This window comes from Mercurialis annua, linkage group LG6 (genome assembly GCF_937616625.2).
Source record: "Mercurialis annua linkage group LG6, ddMerAnnu1.2, whole genome shotgun sequence".
Taxonomy (NCBI): domain Eukaryota; kingdom Viridiplantae; phylum Streptophyta; class Magnoliopsida; order Malpighiales; family Euphorbiaceae; genus Mercurialis; species Mercurialis annua.
This window is the reverse complement of record NC_065575.1, coordinates 44,288,048-44,297,473: the sequence shown is the minus strand read 5'-3', so window position 1 is coordinate 44,297,473 and position 9,426 is coordinate 44,288,048. Positions and strand designations below refer to the sequence as shown.

The 9,426-nt window shown below is 28.3% G+C and overlaps 1 long non-coding RNA gene across 8 annotated transcripts; it reads left to right on the top strand.

Moving 5' to 3' along the window:
• The first annotated feature begins 1,981 nt into the window (after positions 1 to 1,981).
• LOC126687599 (uncharacterized) lies at positions 1,982 to 6,477 on the top strand. Of its 8 annotated transcripts, none has more exons than XR_008790934.1 (8): positions 1,982 to 2,093; positions 2,619 to 3,863; positions 3,991 to 4,036; positions 4,403 to 4,509; positions 4,603 to 4,773; positions 4,999 to 5,318; positions 5,406 to 5,798; positions 5,920 to 6,477. It is a non-coding gene; the product is annotated as an uncharacterized LOC126687599 (long non-coding RNA). The 8 variants fall into 8 exon arrangements; XR_008790935.1 differs by having other exon boundaries at positions 4,396 to 4,509; XR_008790931.1 differs by having other exon boundaries at positions 4,139 to 4,509.
• Positions 6,478 to 9,426: the final 2,949 nt, after the last annotated feature.

The following is a 9,426-nucleotide window of genomic DNA, read 5'->3' as shown; positions in this document are numbered from 1 at the left end:
ACATGTTGTAATCAGCCGAAAAGAGGTTGATGATGATTAGTCTCACCGAATTTTTATATTTTGATCCACTTTGTACGAGATCATACCCCAGTTCGGGTTCACAGTTTAATAGGATGGTCTCGGTCTATTTTTATATCAATAGTTTAATATGCATGTTATTTTTATTTATTAAGTTATACATTTACTACATTTTATATTTATTTTACAATACAAATAAAAAATTGAATTATTTTTAATTTAAATATTTAATTACTACGGAAAGTTAATATAAAAAGTAAATAGAAAAAAGAGTGGATTGATAAACATTACATATCAATTCTAAATTTGTTGAAACAATTTGAAAGAGTATTATACTATACATTAAAACTGAAGAAAAACGACATAGGTTGATAAACGACACAAATTATAAATGAACGACAATGATTAGAAGCAAAAGATAATAAAACGCTAGACAGTCAGATACCAACACTTTTAACTTTAGGCAATACTTATCCACTATCGCCGTATAAAGTCAAGAATTGGAATAGTAATGGTTAAGCCCTTAGTATATCAATACTTATCTGCAGTGCTCAAAAGAATTGGAAAAGTTTTTTGTGATTCTTACTTCTTACTATGTTTTTTTGATAAATAATACTCTTATTCAAAAATGGCAATGGGAAAAATAATAATATGTGCGCGTGATGTTTCAAAAAAAATAATTTTTTTAATTACAAATATTAAAAAATGGAATTATAACAAAAAATCATATATTTAAATATTTTTAAATTATATATATGTATATATATATATATATATATATATATATATATATATATATATATATATATATATATATATATTATATCCTTAGAGTCAACAATTATTAAGAATTCAAGATTTCAATTAATAATATTTTAAAAATTCAAATATAAAACTATACTATATACATTGATAATGAAATACTTTAGTTTACCATTGCTTTAAGTAGTTAAATTTATATTTTTAAAAAGACTATTATACTATTTTAAAAAAATTATATTAACTGATTAAAATTTCTTTACATTTGTAAAGTTTTTTTTTAAAAAAATTAAAATTTAATATAAAAAACATTTTCTATTGCATTGAAAAAAAATAAAAGATTATCCAATATTTTTAGAATAAGTTTCTTAAAATTTTAACGTAGTGTATATTTTTTTTTTAAAATAGGTCAATAATTGCTTTCCTAAGAATTAGATATTGAGTAAATAATTATATTTCTCTAATAGTACAAACTTCTTTATTTATATAAAAAAAACATTTTTCATTACTAGCATTTACATATTGTTCAAAAAAAATTAGATCTATATATAATTACAATAATTTATTATAAAATATAAATATAGTAAAATTATAATAAAAAATAATTCAATTCAGACTATCAAAAAAATCAATGGTTGATTGAAAAATTGGATGAAATTTAGCTTAATTTTTTAAAAAATATAATCATATTGTTTATATTTACCATCAAGTTTATTATATTTTTTCCGTGTTCATTTTCATAAATTACTGTTTAGATGACCAATTTACTTATTTTATTTTCTATATTCACAAATTTTAAAAAGAAAAGCAATTAATTATGGTGGATAATATTGATGAAATTGAAAATGTTATTAAAATGTTATTTGTTTTTTCAATAATTATATTCATAATAAAATATTGAAAAATCTATTATTTTTATCAAGAAAATAAAATGATAAACTTAAGTAATAGAAATGATATTTGAACTTAACGACAAAAATTATTATTAAATTTATAATAATTATATATATATTACAATATTCCGCTGCATCGCGCGGATAATATGCTAGTTTCAATTAATTTGAAAACCATGCTATAATAGGATACAAACATACAAATTCAAACACGCAAAGGAATGAAAAATATGTGGATGCATAAAAACATAAAAGTTTGAAAAGTTGGGGCACCATTGGTGTATGTTTTCCATTGAGTAAATAAAGCCATCAAAGATAAAAGATAATACAAAAATTGCAAACCCTAATTCAACTATCTCCCCTCTTTCTCGGCCTCTCAAGCCTCTTTCGCATGAATCTCAGTATGAAATTGATATTGCAAAGGTAGTTATCTCAATTATAGCTTGTGAATTTTTTTATTGAGAAAAGATGGAATCTTTCCACTTTCAATTATGTTTTTTTTTTTTAAATAAATAATTTTCTGTGATGTGTAGATTTTGTTTTAGTATGAGTTTGATTTCTCATGTATCTGCAATGGTGATTATCTCAATCCTAGCCTGTGAATTTTTTTTTTTTGAGAAAAGATGGAATCTTTCCACTTTCTATTATGTTTTTTTTTTTATATAAATAATTTTCTGCTATGTGTAGATTTTGTTTTAGTATGAGTTTGATTTCTCATGTATCTGCAATGGTAATTATCTTAATTATAGCTTGTGAAATTTTTATTGAATAATGATGAGATCTTTCTTCTTTTTATTGTGTACAGATTTTATTTTAGTGTCTAAAATTGATATTTTGTCTTTTAAATTTTAAAAATCTAATTTTTGTTTAGGTGTAACTTGTAAGTTTTATTCTTTTCATTTCCAACATTGTGGTATGAGAGCTTAGTTCGTTTGTAACTCATGGCAGCTAACGGCAGTGCTGTAAATATTCCTCAACCAGTGATTCCCATCTTCAAAGGCGAATGCTTTGAATTTTGGAGCAAGACATTTTTTACGTCTCAACATCTGTGAAATTTGGTGGAGGAATAACAGATGGTGCCTTCCAGACCCAATAGATGATACTACTCTCCAAGCTTGGGAGTATCTGGAAAATTTCTGCAAAGTTAATCCAAATGAAGCTGATAAAGTTACTTGGAAATCTCAAAAGAATGGTGTGTTCACTGTTAATAGTGCCTGGAAGAATATGACTACTAATCAGGATAGGGTCCCTTGGCATTCAATTGTCTGGTTCCCTGGTCAAATCCCTAGACACTCTTTTGTTACATGGCTTGCTCTTCTGGGTAGATTAAACACAAAAGACAAGCTAATAAAGTGGGGAGTTATCAATAGCAATGTCTGTTCCTTATGTAATCAGAAAGCTGAGGATATTGAGCACCTTTTCTTTGACTGCTGTTTCTCCGCTCATATCTGGGACAAAGTTTTGAGGAGTAATGATGAGTCTAGACAGAAGTTTTGTTGGAGAAGAGAGGTTAGCTACCTTTGCAGAAGAGCTAAGGGCAAGTCTGCAAAAGCTAAACTCAGAAAGCTTTGGTTCAATGCAACAGTCTATCACATTTGGGTAGCTAGAAACAACATCATTTTTAATCAGGGGACCATTGATGCAGATAAGATCTTTTCTAAGATTGAGTTTGATGTAAAGAATAGAGCCTCTTAGTTTTTCCTTTGCTGCTCTGTGGTGTGTTAGTTCCCCGGCCTCTAGAGGTTGAGCTTTTTTGGCTTGCTGTCCAGCCTAGCAAGCTTGGTTCTCTTTCTGTTTTCCATTCTCTGGATGGTGTATCCCTGGCCTCTTTTTAGCAATAAATTTTGCTTCTTTTGGTGATTGACCAAAAAAAATTTTTTGGTGGAGAATGGCTATGCTGATCCAGAGAAGTGACGAGGCTGAAAGAGAATAAAAAGAGACACCAAAGAATTCTTTCTTCAGCAAGCAGTTTTTTTCAAAAATCGCAGCAGCGGAGACAGCCAAAGAAGCATGGATGACTGTGCAGACAGCAATTCAGGGCTCCTCAAAAGTAATCACGGTGCAACTGCCCAAAGAAGCATGGATGACTGTGCAGACAGCGTTTCAGGAATTGATTTGTTACTATACATTTGGAGCCCGACTGCTAATAAGAATAAATTGGTTTCAAATTTTAGATAATTATTAACAACCAAGGTGTGTCCTAATTAAGATTGTGTTCCTTGTTAATGTTGCATTAGTTGGAACTACTCGACATAGCTTGTTAGAGAGTTCATATGTGATACTTTTCCTCTAAGATTGTGTTCCTTTTGTGTTTTACCAGATAGAATTAGCTTCAAGTTGAATTTGCAGTCTGGTTTTGCGGACAGGTAATTGATATTCTTTGCTGTGAAATTGCACTCCGATGCAACATTTCTTATATCTTCTGCTGCTGCATCATGTTTTATCAATTTATTAACTTTAAATATCAGGGTTGCATTTCTATATCAGTTCAATTGCTGATGCGAGCAATGGAAGCTTTTTAGTTGTCATGTCCAAAGGCTAGTACCTGTTTGTATAACTAGTCAGAGAGCTTGCATATTCTATCTCTCCATAATATCTAGGATGCATGATTTGAAAATGGAGGTAGTTTTTGAGTTACATCTCACCAGTATTGATTCTTTGTCATTTAGTAGTTCTCGTGTGGTCATGTGAATTAGATATTTTTTCAAAGGATAGTATTTTTAAGTATGCAGGATCTCCTAACACTCGGCAATTCTACAAAGTGAGTGCATCTTTTCCTTATAAATGGATAAACAAGAAGTGGAAAGAAGGGTTTCATGTCACTTCCATCACAACTGCCGTAACTCCTTACACTATTGGATCTTTAATTTTTAAGATATCTGAACAGATTTCTGTTTATCTTTTAGTGGCTTCTGATAATTTCATGTCTCAGGCTATTCAATCAAAACCATTAGTTGGTGAGGCATGGAAGAGAAGAGGACAAGCTCGAGCTGCCTTAGGGGAATCTGTAGAGGTGAGAATAGTTTCAACTATTCATCACATCTTGGAGTTTTATTACCCAAATGAAAAATTTATTACTATCCGCTTGGCTACTTTAATACAGGTCAGTGTCATTTTTCTCTCTTTATCTTCTCTAAATATACTAGCAATACTACTTTGTATATGTTTGTTACTTTGTTTACATGCAAACTTATTACTCTTTAATCTTTATATGTTTGTTGCTACTGTAGTATTATAATACTATACATACTCTGTATTACTATTCTTGCTATTCTTTTGTTAGTTCTAAATTCTGATCTCAGAATGTTTTATCTTGTCAAACAAACAGAATAATGGGAGATAATCAAGAAGAAAACTTATCAAAAAAGAAAGACCCGGGCTGGAAATATTGTTTTTTGGCAGACAAAAACAATAGTAATAAGGTTACATGTAAATTTTGTGGCAAGATAACAACTGGAGGTATTTCTAGAGGCAAACAACACTTGATTGGGAACCACAGAAACTCTACAAAGTGTCCTAAATGTCCTCCGGAAGTGAAAAAGGAATTGCTAGAATATAATACTGCAAAAGCAAGAATCAAGAAAGACTATATTTAATTTTATATTGTGCAAGTTGTCACCGACAATGGAAGTAATTACGTTTCAGCTGGTAAGTTATGTTTCAAAATTCTATTTGATATGACTATATTTAATTTTATATTTGATGACTTACATTTTATAATTGTTTGCTTTTTAGCAAAATTTTTGATGGAGAAGAGATCCAATCTGTTTTGGACTCCATGTGCAGCCCATTGCCTAGATTTGATGTTAGAAGACATTGGCAAGATTGACAAGATTAAAAAAACACTTAGAAAAGCTATCAATCTAGTTGGTTTCATATACAACCATGGTGGTGTCTTGAATATGATGAGGAATTGCACTAACAATAAAGAGCTTGCAAGGCATGGAGTTACTCATTTTGCCACATGTTTTCTGACATTGCAAAGTGTACATAATCAGAAGCAAGCCTTGCGAAGCATGTTCACATCAATTGAATGGACACAAAGCAAATGGGCCAAAGAGGAAAAGGGTAAGAGCATCTGTCTGCATGTGTGAAGCTTGATGACACTATACAAAATGTAATTTTCTGGTGAGTAAAAGCATCTGGTTCATTGATATCTTCGTTATACGACTTGCTTTTATCAATATGCATGTGTTTATTTACTTTTAGGGTTTCTGATTGTATTAATGCACGACTCTACTGATTGCAGGCGCATTATCTTTGTTATGCTGACCTGCTGAAAAAAATGATTTTGAAACTGCTATTGCTCATTATTCTAAAGCAATAGAGCTTGATGAGGAGGATATGTGATGCAGCATCATAGTACCTTCACCGCCAAGCAACTATTTTCATATTTCAGTTTTTATTAGTTTTCCTTTTCCAATTATAATTTCCTATTATTAGATTTCCTATTGTTAAAGGAGTTAGGATATTATCAAACCTCCTCTTAAGTCCTATATAAGGCATTATAGGTTAGCTTTTAGTTGTCAGTTTGTTTTTAAAAGATAATAAACTAGAGTTTTTCTCTAAAGCCTTGCATTGATGAAACCCTCACTGTGGAGAAGAAAGGAAATAATGAAACCCTTTGTTTAGTTTTTAGGTTTTTCTTTTAATGATTTGTTGGATAGAGGTTTAATCAACGGTGTGGATTGGTTTGTTAAGAGAGATTAGTAAAGTAGATTTCCCTTCACTTTTTAATTCTTTTTCTCCATAAATTATAACAATAGTATCTTTTAAAATTAATAAAAGAAAATTCTTTTCATTTTTATTTATTTGCAAATCAAATGATATCATTTATAATTCTTTTTATTTAAATTAATAAGAAAAATCAATTTAACTTTTAAATTTACGTCAAAAGTGTACATTTCATTTATGGATAAAAATACCCTCTTTATAATTTATAGAATTTAACTATTAAAATTTTCCTTAATCCAATTAACCACTAACAATTACATAGAGATAAAAAATTCTCTACATATCTTCTTAACCTTAACTATGTAAAGCTTTGCTAATTATAATCAACAACTTGAATGTTTTTTCCTAATCCTATAATCAAATACACAATATTGTAATTTATGAATAACATACAAATTAGAAAATCACGTTATGAATAACATATAAGTATAAAAATTAAAAAATTACATTCGACAATTTCAAATATAAATAATAAATTATAAATATATATATCTTAATAAAATTTATATATATGATAAATCATACAATCTTTATATTTATTTTTATAAATAATAAATTAACGGACCATATTCTAATCACTATATTAAGTAACTATGTATATTACACCTAAAATAAAATTAGATAAATTAAGAGTATAATTTTAAATAAATAAGATCCAATATGTTCACGGATAAATTTTGGAAGCTGCAAAAATGGATATAAGAATCATACGCAACTAATAAATTTTATGTTTTGTCATTTTTGTATGATCATATATATTAGATTATTAATATATAATTGATTTAACTTTTAACTTTTATATTTAAATAATATTAAATATAAACGACAATAAATGTAAAAAAAATACCCGTAATAATTTTAAATATAGAATCTTAATACATATATAATTGAAAAATTACATTCAATAATCTCAAATATACACCAAGAAAATTATAAAAAAATTCTGGTTCACCGGTTTTTTACCGGTTCAATCTGGTCCGATCCGGTTCAACATCTGGTTTTTTACCGGTTCAATCTGGTTCAACCGGTCCAACCAAAAGATCTTATTTTTTGCAGTTTCAGACCGGACCACTGGCGGTTTGCGGTTCAACCGGTCCGACCGGCCGGGCCAGTCTGACCGGCCGGTTCGGTCCGGTTTTTAAAACACTGATGATAAGTAAAAATATATATTTAGAGTAAAAAGTTAATAAAAAATAGGTATAATTATAATATAAACATGTTTTAGAGTAAAAAAATAAAAGCATTAAAACGATGAGGTATTTTATCTATCTTTTCTGTATTGAAGTAGGAAATTAAATTATTTTTGAAAATAGAGTATTATCCTAATCTTCTCTAATTTTATTTCTATTAAATTGTAGGGTAAAGTGATTGGTTTTATGCCAACCTTTTGAATTTACATTTGAATATCACCTTAATTTAGTGAATACCAACTAATTGGATAATTTGGCTCATATTTTATATTATTAGACTCTTGAATCTTCTTTTCATACATTTAAATGTCCTCTAAAGTTTCAGAAAACAAAGCTTAATACTCAATAAGATTGTATATAAATTGTTTTTCAGAAATTTTGGATACTTTTTTTATTAAATATGTGTTTTTGATGTTATATTTTAGCGATTAATTCTTACATTCATATGTAAATGCAAGTTTCAAAGAACTTATGTTGATAAGCAGCCAATCGTGCAAATATATATTTATCTTGTTACATTTTAAAAGTTTTTATTTTATTTTGTTATTTTGTTTTATTTGTTTGTAGATTAAATCTCAACGTTAATTTATGAATTTTCATTTATGATTGTCTAGAGCTCATTGTTTCTCACCATAGCTAGACAGGGATAATGACAATTGACAACTGTTATATTTATTTTGAACAAATTGGAAATCAATATTGAAAAAAGATGAGAAACTTATTATTTAATGAAAAAAATTGAAAATTAGACGTGTGCACGGATCTTGGATACCTTCAAAATCGAACCGAAAACCGGACCGAAAATATCGAGGACCGAAAAATATCCGTTGACCATTGAATTTCTCTGAACCGAACCGTACCGAAAACTTTATTGGTACGGTTCTGGATCTTTTATATATATATATATATTACTCTATTTTCAATTTGATTATTATATTCGTATTAATTTTGAATTACTAAACAATAAAATTGCTCTATAAAATTAAATAATATATATTAAAATTTAGTCTATATCTATAATTTATAATCTATAATAATTCTATTTAAAAGTGCATTAGCGGGGGGAACAATTTCATTTATGGATAAAAATACCCTCTTTATAATTTATAGAATTTAACTATGAAAATCTTTCTTAATCCAATTAACCACTAACAATTACATGGAGATAAAAAAATTTCCACATACCTTCTTAACCTTAACTATCTAAAGCTTTGCTAAGAGAGATTAGTAAAGCAGATTATAAACTTTAGCTGACCCTTCAATTTTTAATTTTTTTTTGGATAAATTTTAACAATAGTATCTTTTTAAATGAATAAAAGAAAAATATTTTCAAGTCCTTCATTTTTATTTATTTGCAAATCAAATTATATGATTTTTAATTTTTTTTTGTTGAAATTTTAGTTTTTCCGCTTAATACCGGGATTAGTTAGCCAAATAAGAAAAATCAATTTAACTCTTAAATTTATGTCAAAAGTAGGGGTGTAAACGGGCCGAGCCGGCCCGAGTTAGGCCAAGCTCGAGCTTCAGATCGAATGTGTTTTACAGGCTCGAGCTCGACCGAGCTTAAATTTTGAAGCTCGAGCTCGAACAACATTCGAGCTACTCGAGCTCGAGTTGAATTTAATAAAAATAAAAAAATAATTAAAAAAATCAAATTTGGTATATTTTAATTATTTTTCACTATATATTATGCAATCTAACTAATTTTTATGATGCATATAAATTTAGAGGTGTAAAAATTTAATATAATGATAATAAAATTATTGTTATTTTATAACAAGCTCGTTTAGGCTTCCGAACCTCACGAGTCTCAATAATTGATACTCGAGCTC